The sequence below is a fragment of the Lactuca virosa genome, chromosome 4, assembly GCF_052849685.1.
Source record: "Lactuca virosa cultivar CGN04683 chromosome 4, Lactuca_virosa_CGN04683_v6, whole genome shotgun sequence".
NCBI lineage: Eukaryota > Viridiplantae > Streptophyta > Magnoliopsida > Asterales > Asteraceae > Lactuca > Lactuca virosa.
Genome location: NC_136429.1, coordinates 272,414,620 through 272,425,436, shown reverse-complemented (window position 1 = coordinate 272,425,436; position 10,817 = coordinate 272,414,620). Strand labels below are relative to the sequence as shown.

At 34.7% G+C, this 10,817-nt stretch overlaps 1 pseudogene; it reads right to left on the bottom strand.

Annotated features, from left to right (window-relative positions):
* Positions 1–500: 500 nt before the first annotated feature.
* LOC145105889 (bet1-like SNARE 1-2) lies at positions 501–10,606 on the bottom strand (annotated as a pseudogene).
* Between the last annotated feature and the right edge of the window lie 211 nt (positions 10,607–10,817).

Here is a 10,817-nt window from a genome sequence, read left to right as displayed (position 1 = left end):
AAATTTAGCATTGACAGTCCTCTTGGTTTCTAAATCCATCACGTTTCGTCATTTGTTGTTACCTTCTACCCAAATTCATCAACCACCATTTTACCTTTTATTTGGTTTATTATTTTATATTATTGCTAGTTTATAACCCGTGAGAACTACGATTTATAAAATTAATTAAACTTTCATAATAAAAATTTATAATTATTAATCAATTATTTTAAATAAATCATCTTAAATAAATTATTAATTAAGAGATATTTCAAAATTTTAAAGTTATTATAACTTCAAAATTAAAATATAATTAGAAAATGTAAATTTGAATTTTGAAATAAGTTGCCTAATATATCAAATGACAAATGATATAATATTAATAAGGAGTTGTATTAGAGCGACAATTGACAAAAAGAGATTAAAATTATTCATTTATTAGAATAGAAATTTTGTAAACTTTAGTGACCATTTTAATAAAAATAAAAAATATATATATTAAAAACCCTAAGCCTCGTCCTTCACCAATTCACCTCACCTCTATTTCTTTCTCCTACTCCATCATAATCATCGGCTACCTTTGCACCCCATCTGTAACACCCTGTTTATTTATTAAATAAATAAACAAATTAATGAACAAATAATGACCCTAAAATAAATAATTATATATAAAAGGATGGTCTCGAAGAGCTAAAAGTCACAATTATAGAAGTTGGGGGTTAAAATGTAAGTTTCGGATTCATTTTGTAAGTATTTATGGAAGCAGGGGTGAAATTAGTAAATATTCAACCTGAATTGTAAAGAATTATAATGGTGAGGGCTAAAAGGGTAAAATTAGGACTCATTTTGAAAGGAATAGGAGGAGGAGGGGCTGGTTGTGTCGTTATGGGAAGATGTTTCATATAACCGGGTATATAGCCTCTCCATTGTTCAAACCCTAACCCTAATACTCAACCTATTCGTCAGCCGCCACTCTCCCACCCTTATGTCTCCCCATCGACGGCGCCAACATGCCACCTCCGATCAGCCGCCGACGACTAGGACCACCGAAGCCAACAACCGTGCCCCATCCTCCTAACCGAGAGAGCTGTTGGAGACCAAGTCGGAGCAAGGATCCCTAGCCGCCGCAACCATTGGAACGGCCTCAATCGCTGCTGCTTCGCCGGGGGTGCCTCCGTCGCAGCCCCACTACCGGAAACGACGTGTTCGCCGAGATGGCCGCCAAGACCGACGATCGAGTGGGGTTTTGTTGCTGCGAGGGTCGTGAGTGACCGGAGGATCGATGGTAAGCCCATCTGCCTTCTTCCGCTGCTTTATCTCGTCACCATTAGCCACCATGGGTGGTGGCTATGAGTTCGTGTGACTGTTAGCTTGCTGTCACCGGAAAAGAGCTCCTGAAGGCCACCATCTGCCCACCGCCGCCAAGACCGCCGCTGCCACCTCTCCATGGTGCTGCCATCGCCAACCGCCACCAGGAGGGTGGTTGGACTCGTTGTAAGAAAGAGATCGTATGGGTGTTTGTTATCTCATGTGGGTAGTGTTGGTTTGGCCGGAATTCTCGAGAACAGCCACCACCACCACCTCACGGTGGTGGCTGCCATCATCTGCCGCCGCCGGCCACCTTAAGGTGGATGGGTGTATTTTAGTGTGTGTGTGTGCGGTTACTTTTGGGACATTCATTGTAATTTGTAACAAAAGATGGAATAATGAAAAGAAATTGGAAACCACCACCTTAGGGTGGTGGCTGCCCCCACCGGCCGCCGTGTCAGGTGGCGGTGTGCTTGCCTCGTTGAGTTTGATTCGTTTAGGGTGCTTGAAACCCTAGTGGGCCTTGTAAACCCTAATGGACCCTAACTGACCCAATAAAACCCTAATAGGCTTAATAATATTCTAGTGGGCCTAATAGGCCCAATAAAGCCCTAATTGACCTAAAAGCCCAACAAATTGATAACGGGCTAGTATTTGGGTTGGAAACCCTAATCGGGGCTTGGAAAACCCTAATGCCAATAAAACCCTAATTTGGGGAATTAATCGGGACACACGGGAATTATTTAACAACTCAAAATATTAAATAATAATCATTGGCAAAAATTAATCTAAGCAATATTGGACTTAATGGATTAAGTCCTTAAAAGATTAAGTCCTTAATGGGTTAAGTAGGAAACTTAATCCTAATCATCATTTTATGTGAAACCCTAATTTTACTTGGGCCTTGAGTTGGGCCTTTCGATTGGGCTTAGATGATTGGGATAATAATGGGCCATCCAAGAGCAAGCAATTGAACTAGAATAATTTAATGGGCCTAGGGTAAGGCCTATGTAAGGGGTTTGGGCCCAATTTGGAAAATTGGGCCATAGATGGGCCATAGTTTGGGCCTTTATGATTATGTGATATTGGGTCATTAGAATGTTGAATGTTGGACTGGACTAAATGGTTGGGCCTTATGGTAAGACCTTGTAAAGGTTTGGGCCCAATTTGGAAAATTGGGCCATATGTTAGGCTTTGACTCATAGTTGACTTTTGGGCCTTGGGCTTGAATAAAGCCAAGCATGGGGTAATGTAGTAATGACCCCAAGTACGTACTTATGGTTATGTAGTGGAACCCAATTATTAATTGGGTGATGTTTGATATTGACAGTTCGGGGAAGTTGTCATCCAACAGCTGGGATTGTGTCTACAAGACTTCAGCAGTGTGAGGTGAGTTACCTTCCAGTAGGAGTGGGTCTACGGCCACAATGCCGGCCCACTAGTAGGAATTGTTTGTTAGATGATTGTCTTTGTGATAATTATCTGGTGTGTTGTTATCTGATATGCTTTATGTGCTAGGATGCTATGACATATGTGTTAGTAGTGGTAGGGGTGATATAGTCCCTAGTTACCGGTTGAAAGATACCGAAGGGGTTGATAGTACCCATGCATGCCTAGCAGTATGATCATGATATGTTATTATGTGGTAGTAGTAGGGGTGAAATAGTCCCCGGTTACCGGTTGAAAGATATCGAAGGGGTAGACAGAACCCATGCATGATATGTTATGATGTGTTATTATGTGATTGTGGTAAGGGGTGAAATAGTCCCCGATTACCGGTTGAAAGATACCGAAGGGGAGGTTATCTCCCGATTACCGGTTGAAAGATACCGAAGGGGAGGTTAGCTCCTGGTTACCGGTTGAAAGATATCGAAGGGGAGGTTAGTTCCCGGTTACCGGTTGAAAGACACCGAAGGGGAGGTTAGTTCCCGGTTACCGGTTGAAAGATACTGAAGGGGAGCCCAGCTCCCAGTTATGCCAGACAGATACCGGTTGAAAGATACCGAGGGATAGGCATTATGTGGTATGTGGTATGATGGGGGAACTCACTAAGCTTCGTGCTTACGGTTTACAGTTTTGGTTTAAGGTACTCATTTTCAAAGGAAAGGAGCCGGCTTGATCGCAGCGCATCACACTATGTTTTCCGCACATGAGATCTTTTATTTATAACAGTAGTACCCACCAGTTCGGGTGCAACAGTGAGGATATGGAAATCCACAGATTGGATTTCGGTGTTACCCAGATGGATTAGATCTGTTTAGCACCACTACAGTTATGGGATCAGGAAAGCAATGGACTGTATAAGATTGCTTGTGATATAAGGCTACCATCGGTTAGGTGGCAATCACTTTTAGCCTTGGATTTGATGATGATAGGATTCGACGCATGGACCCGATCGGTTAGATCAGAAAGTTGTTAGAGTCGCAGTGGCATGATAACTAGTCGCAACTAGTTCCACAGAAAGATTTTGTTCAGAAGTCGTGTGAGGCGACTAAGTGGGGGTCCTTTGGCTCCGCAGTCGGGCCGGAACCCGGTAAATTCAGATGACTGACGGATGAATTGAGACCAGAAAGGTCTCGCTAGATTTTGGAAAGCAGCCAGGTGGTAACCTACTGCTTCAGGCAGATCAGTGTTTGGGCAGTTTCAGCGTTTGGACAGTATTAGTATTTGTGTTCTAGGTTGCTTGGGTTATGCTAAATGACCTACAGGGATAATTGGGTCTGTGATTTCAGTTTTCTAGTGGGAACCACAGGTTATCAGAAGTTGAGTAGTCAGTTGAGGGATAAACAGACTAGATTCAACGATAATGATTTAGTATGAGTGGTGTGTCAGGGATTCAGACCATCTCGAGATAGCAGATTTCGGACAGAGTACATGTGGTCTTGTTGCAAGGAATCCGTTCACCTGCGGATTGTAGGGCCTTGCGAAGATTGGTCACGACTACCCTGGGAAGGCTAGGGTATGCCTAGGATGATGACTATGTTACTTGAGTGGCTTGGCGTATAAGAAATGGTAAGGAATGATTTCAAGGACGAAATCTAATTTAAGTGGGGGAGAGTTGTAACACCCTGTTTATTTATTAAATAAATAAACAAATTAATGAATGAATAATGGCCCTAAAATAAATAATTATATATAAAAGGATGGTATCGAAGAGCTAAAAGTCACAATTATAGAAGTTGGGGGTTAAAATGTAAGTTTCGGATTCATTTTGTAAGTATTTATGGAAGCAGGGGTGAAATTAGTAAATATCGAACCTGAATTGTAAAGAATTATAATGCTGAGGGCTAAAAGGGTAAAATTAGGACTCATTTTGAAAGGAATAGGAGGAGGAGGGGCTGGTTGTGTCGTTATGGGAAGATGTTTCATATAACCGGGTATATAGCTTCTCCATTGTTCAAACCCTAACCCTAATACTCAACCTAATACTCAACCTATTCGTCGCACCGGCAACCGTCTTTGATTGTCGTCTCCACCCAGTCTCCCCTCTCGCAACACTTCTCCTACGACGAACCCTTACCATGATCTGTCTTTGCCTATATCTAAACCCTTAATCTACAGACACCACAACTCATCGTCACTGACAACACCATCTCCCTCACCCTGCAACTAATCGTTGCCTAATCGCTGATAGCCACCCTGTTAATCTCTGTACAAGAAAAGATAATACATATCTTCTATATTTGATCGTTTTTCCATAAAAGTATATTCAATTGTACCAGTTAGTTATCATTTATTTGCATTTGATTATCATTTTAATTATCATTTCTTGTGTTTTTTTGGCTTCATTGTAATTTCTAAACATTAATCCACCTCTTCTGTATTTTATTTTAAGGCTTTGGTGTAAGTAAAAAGATCGTGCAGGTAAAAGATGATGTTCACGGGTCTTGGTTTGATGGTGAGTGGGATTTCACAGAGCTGTTGGTGTGTGTTGATCTTGATCTCGATCTTGGTACTCCTAAAATCATTAAACCTACTGTGAGTGCCATCATTTAGGTCAAATTTGTCACCTTTTTGTAGGTTTATAAAACTCACATGTCTCTACCATAAAGAGGGTTTTGACTCAAATTCTTCCTGAAGGATTCGAGCAACATAAAATCGTTCATGAATTGTTAGTTAGGAATAAATTTATAATTTGAAAATCTATTCATGAATTGGTAAGTTTAAAATCTCATCTTTAAGAGTATGTTAAAGGAATCTCCTTGGGTAATGTGATGTTTAAGTATTGTTTTTTTGTCCTGGTTAAGGCTATATAATGTTTGGGTAAATGGTATCGATACTATTTCTCTGTTTCAAATATCAGGTAATCTGCTATTATATATTACTAGGTTAAAACACATGGAACCCACAGGTGATAATTTTAAATACAATTAAAAAATTGATTATATAATAAAGTAATATATCATTAATTTAGAAAAACTTATGAATTATAATATTGTATTTTTTAATAACTTCGTAATTTGTAAGTATTTAATTACACATGTAAATCCATATATTTTATAAAAGTCATGAGTTTGTATAATGCAACATAGTAACACTAAGGAGACAAGCGATTGGGTTGTAAAAAAAGCTTTATTCTTATTAAACCCTTACTTTTGGTGCATGATTCTTGTTGAACATATACGAGTTGTAAAATCAACGACAAGGGAGCGCGTGGGAAGATAGAAAAACATTATTTATAATTGGAAATCATAATTGACTAATCAAATATTTGCATAAAAAATATTAATTTACAAAGATAAAAAAATTTTCGGTAAATATAATTTTGTCAAAACCCTTGTATTACATAGTTGATAAATTAAAATAACATAAATAATAATAAAAACATAATCATTAATCGTAAAATTGCAAACACTTTTTTATATACAACATCAAAATGTTTTTTTGTCTAAATGCAAAACTGATAAGAAACTTTAAAATTAAAACCAAATTTGTGAATTCATAAATTGAATTTACAAACAGTTACACGCATATAATTATTTCAAAGGTTTTTGTGAAATAATGGATATGTGAATATCAGATAAATATAATATTTTTAATTGGAAATAAAATGAATAATTTTGTATTTTGTAAGATGTTTTTTTATAATGTTACTATGGTTCCTATAATTTAATGTAGAATATTATATTTATAGTCTATGAGGACTCCTTTTTTTATACATGAGTCACTTGGTGAATCGTATACAATGAATATCTTGAAAATGAAAACATTTAAAAGAGTAATGGAAAGTGGGAGTAAAAGCAATTAACTTTGATGGTTATTTACAAATTTACCCTTAAGGGTGTCCACTTGACCTATAAGAATGTGACAAGTTTTCATATGAACTTTTTACTTTATATGGAAGTACTATATATAGTTCCAAATCCACTATTTACGATATTTAATTATTCTTAACAAAAAATATTAATTTACAATTTAAAAATTGAAAATGTCGCATAAGCTCATTAAAACAAAAATATGATTATAATAAAAAAAAATGGTTTCTACTAATAGTAGATGAAACACAACGGGTTATATTTAAATATTTCATTTCATTCCATGATGGAATGGAAAAAGGACACCCCGGCTGAATACCGAAAACTTAAAATGGAAGGAATCACATTTCTTGAACAATATGACAGATTCCATTCCATCTTACAAAGACAAAAAACATTTTATAATTCCAATGAAATGATTCATTCAATTCCTTCTTCAATTTAATCTTACCAAATAAGTTATTATTGAAAGAAATAATATGTAAGCTTCTAGTTGTTCTTGTGCATTAGTTTTGTAAGAACAATATATAGTGGCATATATACTTTTAATTGCCAAGTCAAATTTCTGAAAATTAAAAGTTTTATGAGTGATTATATTTTTGAAGTTATTATAAAGCATGCATATTCCATTTTTATTTGAAATTTGTTAACATATTATGACCATCTAAATTCTATCGGAAAGATAATAAAAACTTTATAACCTAACCAAAAATAAAATAATTACGATAACTCTAATTATATGAGTCACCAGAGGCTTACATCAATAAGACGTCTTGATTATATATGTAAGTTGTAATTTTCCCTATTTTCCAAGCTGATATAACATGGGTCTCAAGCTCTTCCACAGTCATGTCCAAACCATGATTCCTTACCTGCAGTTTCATAGAATTAAATAGAAGTTGTTATAGCAATAAGATAATTAATATAAAGTAGATCATATATAAGTCTGTGTAATGGGACATTTGAATGATCATCAGATCATTCAAAGGTCCAGATATGGTTCAAATGGTCACATATGGAAACAATTGATATGTTTTGAAGTCATTTCTGCTGCTAGAAATTCACTCAATATCTTCTCATAAAACATAGCATAAAAATCCATCATTCCTCTTTTATCAAACGGTGACCTGCATTGTTATTGACCATACAAATGAAAATATTATAAAGCCTATGATTGAATATGAGCCATATGTAGATGGTGTTTCTATTTTACTTAATCCGGACATAATGACATAATTAATGTGTGAATCCAAAATAAAGTTTTCGAATATAAAGACTATTGTTGAGATCTATTTTAGGGTTACCATATTGCATTTTGAAGGAAGAATGTGGTATAAGCTTTAGGAAAGTATATAAAATGATATATATATATATATATATATATATATATATATATATATATATATGTAAATATGAATAGAAATAGAGAAAAGTTTGTAGTGGTCTAGGTTCAGCACTCACAAATTCAAGGGCATCTACCTTCCCATCACCTTTTCCACTTATGAAAAGGTTTCAACTTGGAGATGTTCTGATAACATTTCTCGAATAAAAGTTAATTACGTAAGCAAATAGGATTGTTGAGGTCTGCAAACTCTTTGTTCCTCCTTACATCAAGTTTTTGAGCTTCACTCACCTGCAATTAAAAGAAAATGAATAAGTAAATACCAACTTTGAAAGAGAGTAATTCAAGTTTTGGGCTGATTTTCTCATTCTGATATTGGTTTCAAAACTTAAATTTAAAACTCACAAAACATCACTTGGTTAAATTAAGATAAACCTCATCAAAACTCATAAACATCATTGTTGAAAATCCAAAATTCATTAATCTGTTTTTAAATCTATTGGGAATTAATATCATGTATCAGTAAAATTAGGGAAAATGAACCTGGAGACATCATGCTTCTCAATGACTTCAAAACCATTGACACCAACTTTATAACTTGTTACATGTTTTCATTCTATGGATACAATATAAACCTTCGATTTCCCAATAATTGAAAGGGGGATTAAACCATAATCGTAAAACCAAACTCAAGGGTCATCACCATCTTTGTGAACTACCCCCAAGCAATGGAGAAATCTGTTAGTAAAATGGTTTATAGCTTCTTTTTAAATTCAATTTAGAAAGAATGCACTCATTAAAATGTATGAAATCATTCGAAGTAGCTTTAAGATGCTTCTTGGACTTTGAAAATTGAAAGACACAATATGGAAAAAAGCAATATTTATGACTGAAAAGATAAATTAAGGGTAAAAATGCAAACTTTTGCCGGTTTTTAGGATTTTTTCGTAAACAAAAATTAACTTAGGACTAAAACGTAAACTGGACCAAAATATTGGGACTTTATTGGAGATTTCCATTAATTGAAATCAAACTTGCAACATTCTATAATTTAGAAAAATACTTCAACAATAATGTCATAATACCACCTTAATTTAATGATAAAATAAGTTTTTTTAAAAGAAATATAAAAACAAATCCATACCTGAACAAGTAGTATATGATGAAGAATGACATGACAAAATACATCACAAGTTTACATGTTCTCCTGCTTGATTTTTTTTCAAAAACCTGCATGATTAAAATTCGCTTTCATTTACCAAAATAGACCTTATACTTTATTTTTTACCCAAATTAGCCCCCAACTTTTGTTCTTTCAAACTAAAAAGGCATTTTAGTCAACAAAATAACTATGCAGTTGGCCAAACAACAACGTACTTTATCATTTACCAAAATAGTTAATGTAGTTTACTTTTCACCCATAATAACAACCAACTTTCATTTTTCAAACTAAAGGGCATTTTAGTAAAAAACGAATCAAAATTTTTACTATTTTGAAGCGATCCATAGTTCCTGACATAATCCCCCTTGCTGAATCCATCCCATTCCCCTGTTTATTAAATAAATAACCATAAATAAAAAATAAAAATAAAACAAGAAATTATATATATATATATATATATATATATATATATATATATATATATATATATAATTGAAGTATGTATAATGTATGTGTACCATTCGATCCAACATGCGATTATGACTCTGCACCTCCTCATGTATATCACCAGTCAACTGAAATTGACAATTATCAATTAAATCTTTTGAGAAAAATAAAAATGGTGTCTAAGATTCATTAAAAATTAAAGTTGAAGAACTGACTCTCTTTAGAAAGACAACTTTATCTTGCAGAATATTTAAAGATTTATCATTTTCTTGTCATTTGTATCACGCGAATATGATGAAGAAGCTCTGAGACCACCTTCCTCAATGCCATCAAGGTTATCAAATAAAGCATTTCTAGATGCACGATTGTCCCTACAAAAAAAAAAAGATAAAATCATGTGCATGATTTTATAATTAGTGGAAAATAACTCATATACAGTAAACACAACCAAGATTCTACAATTGCCATTACCCAAAACTCAAAATCAACCCAAAAAAAAATATGCAGATTTGGCTTACTTTAGTCAATAGTATTACAAGCTTTACTTTACCATGTCACCACATTTGAGAGAAGTGTTAACTGTTAAGCCCTTTCTCTGATCTTTTTCAAACATGTCAGTTGAGTTTATATTACTGAATTTGCAACAAAAAGCTATAAAAGATTTCAGGCTACACACTATTTCAGGTAAGATCAATCTATCCTAAAGATAAGGAGACGTTTTCACCATTAAAGGTACTATTAACAGCTATGTCTTTCATTAGTCGATGCAAATCAACAATGCGAATTATGAAATCAAAGATTTCCTGGTTAAGGAACTGCTTAGTTACCAAACTTTTGCTAAGCCATTACATAGCGTTCAACATTTTTCATTTCACTATTTATAACACAGCAATGTTTAACATTGATTTCAAACTGGTGTGTCCTATTAACATGTTCTAATTCCCCAAAACAATCAACTTGGATGCACAAAATAGTACCAATAATGAATGATTATCATGAATTCATTATCAACATTGATAGCTATAGAGCCCATTATATTTATAGATATTAGAGATCGAACCTGCGATAGCTCATCTTCGGATCCACGAAAAACGGACGACTTCTCCTAGTAAGATTTGGTAAAACTTCGTGAAAATTCTAATGATGAAGTAAACCCTAAAGGTTGCATTAGTATCTACTAACGATGATTTAATGTAGCAGGGGTTTAGTGTCATGATTGAGTTGCCAAGAGAGAAAAGATAAAGACAATGAACAAAGGGGCATCCGGGAAAGGTAGTATCAGCAATCAAATGGTGACTGGAACGCATACTAAGGTGGTGTTTGT